This window comes from Vidua chalybeata, chromosome 1, assembly GCF_026979565.1.
Source record: "Vidua chalybeata isolate OUT-0048 chromosome 1, bVidCha1 merged haplotype, whole genome shotgun sequence".
In the NCBI taxonomy this organism is placed as follows: domain Eukaryota; kingdom Metazoa; phylum Chordata; class Aves; order Passeriformes; family Viduidae; genus Vidua; species Vidua chalybeata.
Window position 1 is genome coordinate 2,995,472 of NC_071530.1, and position 8,018 is coordinate 3,003,489.

Sequence of the window (8,018 nt, forward strand, 5' to 3'; positions counted from 1 at the left end):
GAAAGAAATGGGCACTTTGGGTGAGGTTTTCAACTGCCCAAAACCAGGCTTGGAGAGTTGTAGCAGATGCTGTGGGGCTTGAAAAGAGAGGAGGTTTAGATTGGATATCATGAAGAAATTCTGCCCTGTGAGGATGCTGAGGCCCTGGCACAGGGTGCCCAGAGAAGCTGTGGCTGCCCCTGGATCCCTGGAAGTGTCCAAGACCAAGTTGGACAGGGCTTGGAGCAGCCTGGGGTAGTGGAAGGTGTCCCTGCCCATGGCAGGGGGTGGGATGAGGTGAACTTTGAGGTCCCTTCCAACCCAAACCATTCCATGATTCCATGGTACTGACCAAGTCTCCCGTGATTATAAAGAGATTCGCTGTAAAAATGCAACCCAGGAAATAAAAACATTATTTCAATTTGAACAGATTCATGGCAAAGTTGAAAATTGGGCCTGAGAAGTTTGTCTGAGCTGGTTTCATGGACGCTGAGCTGTGTTTTTTGTAGCCACAAAATGAACCTCTGGAAAAATGCCTCGATGTAGTCGTGCATTGGAGAAGAGACAGAGTCAGGAGAGAGCAACACACATCTCTTGTCACACGTGCAGCAGGATAAATGGAACCAGCAAAGGTCTGATCTCTTATTGTTCCCATCTGGAGGGTAAACCTGACATTTCTATCTGCCAATAGCAATTTATTGTGAAGCAGTGCTGTGGGGAAATTTTCCTCATGCTAAATCAATGAGCAGAAGAAATGAACCTCGTGTTACAACCAAATAAGAAGCTTAATCACAGCCTACATGTCTGGCTGCATAAATAATTCAAATACATACAGCTGCAATTTCAATATATTAAACCCAAACCTCCCAAACAGCCCTGTGAAAAACAAAAATTAATATTCCATTAGTAAAGAAATGGAATAAATTGAAGTTTGGGTTTGTTCTCATTTTGTCTTTGGGGAAGAAAGAATTTTTTATAGCCCACAGGGAAAATAACTGTATTAATGATCATCTGGGGGTTACTCTCTCCCAGTCAATCTCTTTTTGCTGAAGCCACAGTCAAAATCTCTCTGTTGAACTCACAGTGCCCCAAAAAATTATTCCTGTCACTGAGCCAAGGTCATGAGTTTTAGGTGTATTACTGGAGGTAGAAAATGTTTTCTCTACTTTTTTTAAAAGCTCTGAATTTATGTTTTCCTTACAAATGGGAACATTCACTAAGTGCTAATGTAGCAAAGATAATTATGTTCTTAACAACAGCAGTGTCCTTTTGGTGACAATTGCTTTTTAATACTGTAATATTCAAGGTTTCCATACGCATTGATCACAAGAAAGTTCTTATCATAAGAATTGGATTTCAATATTAACACAGAGCAGAAGCAAAGCCCCAATATTTCTATGAGGAGAGAGTACTGGATATCCTGTGAGGTGTTCAGGTGTGTATTTCAAACAAAACAATGATTGTTGTCACTTTCCTCCCCCGGCTTTGAAGGGAAATGGGTTTGTGTAACATCTTCATCACACCTTTTTTACTGATGTTGTTTCCCATGATGCAGATCTTTCTTCACAAGAACTTGTTGGCAATTTCTGTATTCACTAATCTGACAGGAATCAGAGCAGCTGTGTCTCAGAATGCCAAGGACAGCGGTGGATACTGGTGATCCATCCATTCCTTGGATGTCCAGTGTTGGAACCCTGGCTGCTGAGAATTCCAGACTTTCTGTGCTGCCAGGCACTGACCCCCAGGAGAACACTGCATTGACCTGAGGCCGTGGAGAAGCTTCCAAAATGGAATGACAGAACTGGGATTGTGGGTGTGGAGTTTGAATAGAAGTGTGTGATGTCACAGGGTGGGAAACTCAGAGTTTAAGGGTTTAGAATACAGGAACAGATAGAAAGCAAGATGGAGATTTTGGGGTGGAAGCTGGTCCTTCTTCACCTTTTTCTCCATGGGTTTGGGTGGTTTTGTGTAATTGGATAAAAAAGTCCCCATTGCAGGCACGGGTGGTTGGTTATTGGGTTAAAAGTAAAAATAATTTAGGTGTCATTTCTTAATTGGACAGTTGATCCTTAAAAGACTTTGTAGGGATAGATACGAGGCCATCTTGTAGCTTGTTAGTGAAATGCTGTAGAACTTATGGCTGGTAGGACTGTGATGTAGATAAGAGAATAAACATCTGAGTCTGAACATGAAATACCATCTCGAGTGCTTTCAATCTGGACTCTGACAGAGGCAGAAAAGAAGATAAAGAACTGACAGTCCAGGTTCTCCTTGGCAGCACTGTAATCATCACCTTAGACCTTTGCAGAGGAGTTCACATCCATCAGGAGTCTCTAAGTCCCTCCTTTATGGTTTTCATGCAACACAGTCAGCAAGAGGAGGACTTTGTGTGGTGCACATTTTGCCCTTTTCAAAGAGAAAAATTGGGAATTTCAATGTCTTCTCTGTCTTTTAGTTTCCAAAGTCCTAAATCAGACAACCTGGGGTTATTTAAATATATTTAAATTGAGTTTAAATTTATCTGCTGCACCTGCACAGATGAATTTCCGCCTAAACTGAATTAACTGCATTGACAAGGACTCCCTAGAAATACGTTCCAATGAGTGGCTCTGGCATTAATAGCTGCTTAATAGACACCTAAAACCAGGTGAGAGGATTTTCTCCCAGAAAGTCAACACTAAAATAACAAGTATGTAAAAATAAAATAACAATTCTCTTTGTGTTTACAAAGCTGACAGTAGTTTTTCACACCCTGTCCCTCCCAGCAGAGGGAAGCCAGCGTTGCTTTATGTACAATGAAATGTTTTTCAGCTTCTCTCTGTAGAGACACATTGTTTTTCTGGAGAGAAACATTGGATGGAAAGTTTGTCCACATTCTAGGGCTGAATTCCACCTGTGGGATCTATTCCTGACTTGAGGAATTTGTGCTTACCCTGCTAAGATTGGGTGAAGAATGCAAACCTATCCAACAGAAGTGCTCACACCTGGAGAAGGTCAGAACAGCTTTAAATCGGGGTTCAGAATTAACATGAATTCAGAATAAAGAAAATTTTCATTGTCCACCTCACCTAGCTGGGTTGTGTTAGTTTTAATTTGGTCATTTTTTGGTTCCTAAAATGTAAAACTTTGGTAGTGAGCTTCTGCAGCCAGATGACAACAGTGAGGACTCTCATTTGTCTTCATTGCTGAAGTGCTTCAAACCTGTGTGTCAGCCTGCACTTCTCCAGCACCTTGCCAGCCCTTGGCTCCTCAAGGACTTGTTTACCTCCAGCTCTGTGTGTGAGACCCCATCCCAAAAGCTCCTTGGAAATTTCTCTCTTGCTGGAGCAATTTCTGCTTTAAACTTCGCCTTAATGACACCTAAAATGCTTTTTCCTTGTGAACAGACCGTAGCACTTGATGTTGAATCAGAAGAATTTCACTCTTGTTCAATGCTTGGGCAGCTTCCAGAGCTGGCATATTACTATGGATGTGAGCAGCTCTCCAAAGAACGTTGCGTTAATTTACATTTTGCACTGTAATTAGATTCGGTTTGAATGATGAGAGTTGCTGAATTCTATACATCGTTTTTTGATGTTAGAAAAGGTGCTCATTGACTCTTGCTGCTCCTGAGCTCCACAGAACAACCTTGTGTTTCTAACCTGCCACGAGAATGATGTGTATTTTAACTACAGACAAATAAATAATTGTGTACATAGGAAAAAATGAACGGATGCAGTTGGATATCAAATGCCAGAATGGTGTGTGTTGGAAGGGGCCTTAAAAACCACCTTTTTCCACCCCCCTGTCATGGGCAGGGACACCTTCCACTAGAGCAGGTTGTCCAAAGCCAGGACTCAGTCTTGATCTGAATTGTTGCTCTCACTTTATTTAGGTGCCCTAAGATGAGTCAGTGGGAGGGAGGCAGTGCCATCCCCTTTCCCTTTTCCTTTTTCCTTTTTCCTTTTTCCTTTTTCCTTTTTCCTTTTTCCTTTTTCCTTTTTCCTTTTTCCTTTCCTCCCCAGCAGCCAAACAAATGCAATCAGTTGTTCACACAAGCCCTAATCACTGATCCAGCTGATGAATTTCAAATCTTTCCTTGGAGATGGGGGAGCTGTTGAGAGCCCAGAACTGAGTTGTACTCTATAATTTTAATTCCAAGCTTTATCCTTGCCCAGTTCTGGCCAAAATTACAGTAATTGTCTCAGAAACTGAGGGTTCCTGGCCAGTAATGGAAGCAGGGGAGGATAAAACCTTCCAGTCTTCTCCAGGTCGGGTAATTTGCAAAGAGATCCTTGGAAATGTGACCATCACAAACTGGGAAAGGGCTGAGCTCCTACCCAGCCAAGAAGGATCTTCTCCCGTCAGGGACCATCATGTTTGGAATTATCTCAAAAGCCTGAGAATTCCTGGAGCCCCCTGTTTAGACTCTTACCCGTGAACTAAAGAGGACACGAGGAGAGCTGGAATTTAGTGGCCAACTAGATCATACTTGATGGGAAATACTTGATGGGATGGAATGAGAACCTGCATGCATTCCAACCCAAAAATCACATTACACACATAAATCTCTTAAACATAATAAATTCCTTCCTCACTGCCAACTCAGGTCATATTTCTCCCAGATCCTCATATTTTTTTAGCTGGAAGCAGATAGGACATAATGAAATATTATGGATTTTAATGGCTTTATGCCAAAGAGCTCAGGATTAAGTGGCTGATAAGGAACAGCCATTGAAATAGGTATCCCAGAGCAATAAATCTCTAAGAGCTGAGGGAGGCAGATTCTTGGCAGCAGTGCCCACCTCAGTGTTGGGCCCTGCTGTTGGTATTTTACTTCATTTGTAAAATAAGTTTCACAAGTGGATTCAGGTAAAAAAAAATGACAACTGGGTGCAGGCACTTTTCAGGAGAGAAAGACAAATCTGTGGGTGTTGGTTCAACCCTAGTTTATTTCACATTGAGTATTGGCATCCCTGTGCTTTAAAAGCCACTTCCTTGATTTGGAGCTGATATTAAGTGACAGAACTTCTGTTTGTCACCCAGGACACCTAATTATCAATGTATTGAAGTTCTGAGTTGAATTAATTGTCCCACCCCTGGAAATGTTCATGGCCAGGCTGGATGGGGCTTGGAGCAACTTGGTGTGTGGCAGGTGCCCTGCCCATTGCAGGGGGTGGAACAAAATGAGCTTTGGGGTCGCTTCCATCCCAAACCATTCTGTGATTTTATGATTCCTCTTAATGTTTGGACAACAAAACATGCTTTAGATTGTCCTGTCTTCCCCAACAAGCACATCAAATCACAGGCTTACCAGCCAAATGTTTTCCTTTCTTTTTCCTCCCTCTATCTCAGACATTGTACAATAATCATGTAGATTTGCTCTGCAAACCAAGGGCAGGGATGATTGATATTGGCTGGTTTCAGCATTCCAAGTTACTTCCTGTACCCTTAGGCTGTGTGTGGGAAGGATTCAAGGTGTTGATCTAGACTGGGAGGAGTGGGGATGTTTCTAAGGGGAGTTTAATCAGTATTGATGGGGGGGATGGACTCTAGGAGAAGTTTAGATCCATAAAAAGGGATCTGTTGCCATGGACAGGAAACTTTTGCCTCTCTGGTCTTTGGATGCATGGCCAGTTTAGTTCTGAGCTTTCCACACCTAGACCAGTGCCTGACAGGAGCTGGTGGAATCCCCACCCCTGGAGGTGTCCAAGGAAGGGCTGGAGGTGGCACTCAGTGCTCTGGGCTGGTGACAAGGTGGACATCAACAACAGGCTGGGCTCAGTGATCCTGTGACTCTGTGACCTGGGAAATGGCTATTTTAAGATGACATTGCCACTCACCTGCCTTTGTTCTTATGATCCAGCAAAGGAGTAAATGCATAAAGGGTTCTGTGGTATTCACATTCTCTGAACAGAGGGCGACACAATTCTCTCTCACAGGATTTTTCCTGGGAAGTTGTGAGACACAGTGAGAAAGCACAGAGAAAGAAGAAAACAATTCTTATCTCTGTTGGCTGCTCCTGTTGTTTGGCACATGTGGACTGTGTTATGGAGATTGTGTACCCAAGAGTGATTTGTTAATTGGACACTGGTGATGGTTGTTTGGATTGATTGGCCAGTTGGGTCAAAGCTGTGTCGTGACTGTCTAGAAACAGTCATGGGTTTTTTCTTGAGTATCTTTTTAGTATGATACAGTTCTAGTATAGTACAGTATTAATGCAATATAATTTAACTTAATAAAAGCAATTTATTCAGCCTTCTGCAGCATGGAGTCAGAGTGCGCTATTCCCCGCGCAGCGGGGATCACACTGCTTCTGTAGGGTTCTGTAGCAGGAATGATTTCCCTGTGAGCCCTGTCAGTGTCAGAAGAGGCTTTTAGGCTTTCAGAAAGTGCAGTGTTACAGCTGTGTCACCATGCCTAGGCTCTTTGTGCCACGTGTCCTCGGGATCCTCGGACAACCCAGCATCTCTCTGAGCTGAGGACAGCCAAAATCCCCTCTGTGGATTGTACTGAGTCACAGTTCAGTTTATATCTCCAGTGTGAGGGTGTAGGTACAACCTGCATGTGCAATGAAGATGATTTAGCCACTAGGTTTGATCCACTACATGGGAAATTGCTTTAATGTCATGGAGATCACAGAATTCCTCATCCTGGTATTTTGCCATGGAAACCACGGGGGATCAAAGGAAGAGGATGTCATTTTCCATCTTTAAACATGATTCTTTCTAATAGAGAAAGATGCTATTGCAGTCATGAAAACTGAGCTTACACAGAGAAGCCCTAAAAGCCAAACTCAAAACCTTCCAGAGGTTGTGACTGCATGTTCCATCAAATTCAGAATAATGGTGTGTGCCTAAGAAAAGCCACGCTTTGCTCTTTGCCAGCCAGGAAGGACACAGAGGACACACAGCTGGGACCAAAGAGGGTTGGGCTGATTTTTTTTCCCCCAGACTTCTCAGGTGACCTTCATCAAACCCACTTACATTAATTTCTGAGCAGTGATTGGAGTTCCTCATGTGGAAGCTGTTTTTTGGCAGGATGGGATTATCCTCACCTGTACAGACACAGAAAAAATGTAACTGGCTGGTTTTCCCCTTCCCCAGCCCTCAGGAGCTGTTTTCCTGATTTCTGGCTTAACCAACACAGGGAGATCCAGTGGAAGTCAGTACAAACAGCTTCACTTCTCAGAACACCCAGAGCATCAGACTCCTTGATTTTAAATGAAAATGGTTAATCCATGCAGAAAGAGGGACAAATACAGCCAAGACTTGTCATTTCAAGTTGTAGGTTTGGCCTTTATCAGCAGTGTCAGCACTGGGTGTAAATCAGTTTAAGAAGGGGGTGAGTGGCCAAACTGGCCCTATGGACATGGAAAAGCTCACTGACCTCTTGTTGAGGTCTATTTTCACTGCCTGATATCCGTGTGCATCAAATAATGTGTCTTTGATATGAACAATTATGGTTCACTTGTGGTTGCCTGCCGGGCTTTTCTCCAGCACAGAGGAAGGCTTGTGCTTTGTTCTGAGCGATAAAGATATTTGCTGGAGGATATTCCAGCAACAATCAACACGTCTGTATTTGTGTGTGGGGTTGTAAGTTCCTGTGAATGCAGGAATCATCTCACACCTGTGGATTGTGACAAAACGACCGCAGCGTGTTTGTGATTTCATGGTTGTCACCTCCACGCATCAGTCCTGCCTCCAAAGGACCATCCATGCACCCAGCTCGAGCAGTGGTAGAGCTTTTGGGGTCAATTACGTTGGATTTGGTACTGGTTCTTCTGCTGGCACAGATGTTCTCAAAGAAGGTCTATACAGAACTCTCATCTACTTGAAGATGTCCCTGCTCACTGCAAGGAGTCCCTTCCAACGTTAGTACTTCTATGATTCTCTGATTTTAAGAGTGATTTGGTCTATCTGGTTAAACTTTCAAAGTATGAGGTCATTATGCTTAACTCTAAGCAGGAACCTCCCCAGCTTCTTAGTTTTCCTTCTCTGTGTTGTCTCCAGGACTGTGAAGAATAAATTAAAATACCAGGTGGAGCACCTCAGACACAA

At 43.2% G+C, this 8,018-nt stretch overlaps 2 long non-coding RNA genes across 3 annotated transcripts; one reads left to right on the forward strand and one right to left on the reverse strand.

Annotated features, from left to right (window-relative positions):
* Positions 1-2,187: 2,187 nt before the first annotated feature.
* Positions 2,188-7,548, reverse strand: LOC128793550 (uncharacterized). 2 transcript variants are annotated; one of them, XR_008432831.1, is made up of 5 exons: positions 7,348-7,548; positions 6,945-7,015; positions 5,802-5,908; positions 2,912-2,963; positions 2,188-2,385 (listed from the first exon to the last, which is right to left on the reverse strand). It is a non-coding gene; the product is annotated as an uncharacterized LOC128793550 (long non-coding RNA). The 2 variants fall into 2 exon arrangements; XR_008432829.1 differs by lacking the exons at positions 2,188-2,385; positions 2,912-2,963 and adding an exon at positions 3,064-3,620.
* Positions 7,549-7,666: 118 nt separating this feature from the next.
* Positions 7,667-8,018, forward strand: LOC128792803 (uncharacterized). Its single transcript, XR_008432565.1, has 2 exons — positions 7,667-7,831; positions 7,971-8,018. It is a non-coding gene; the product is annotated as an uncharacterized LOC128792803 (long non-coding RNA).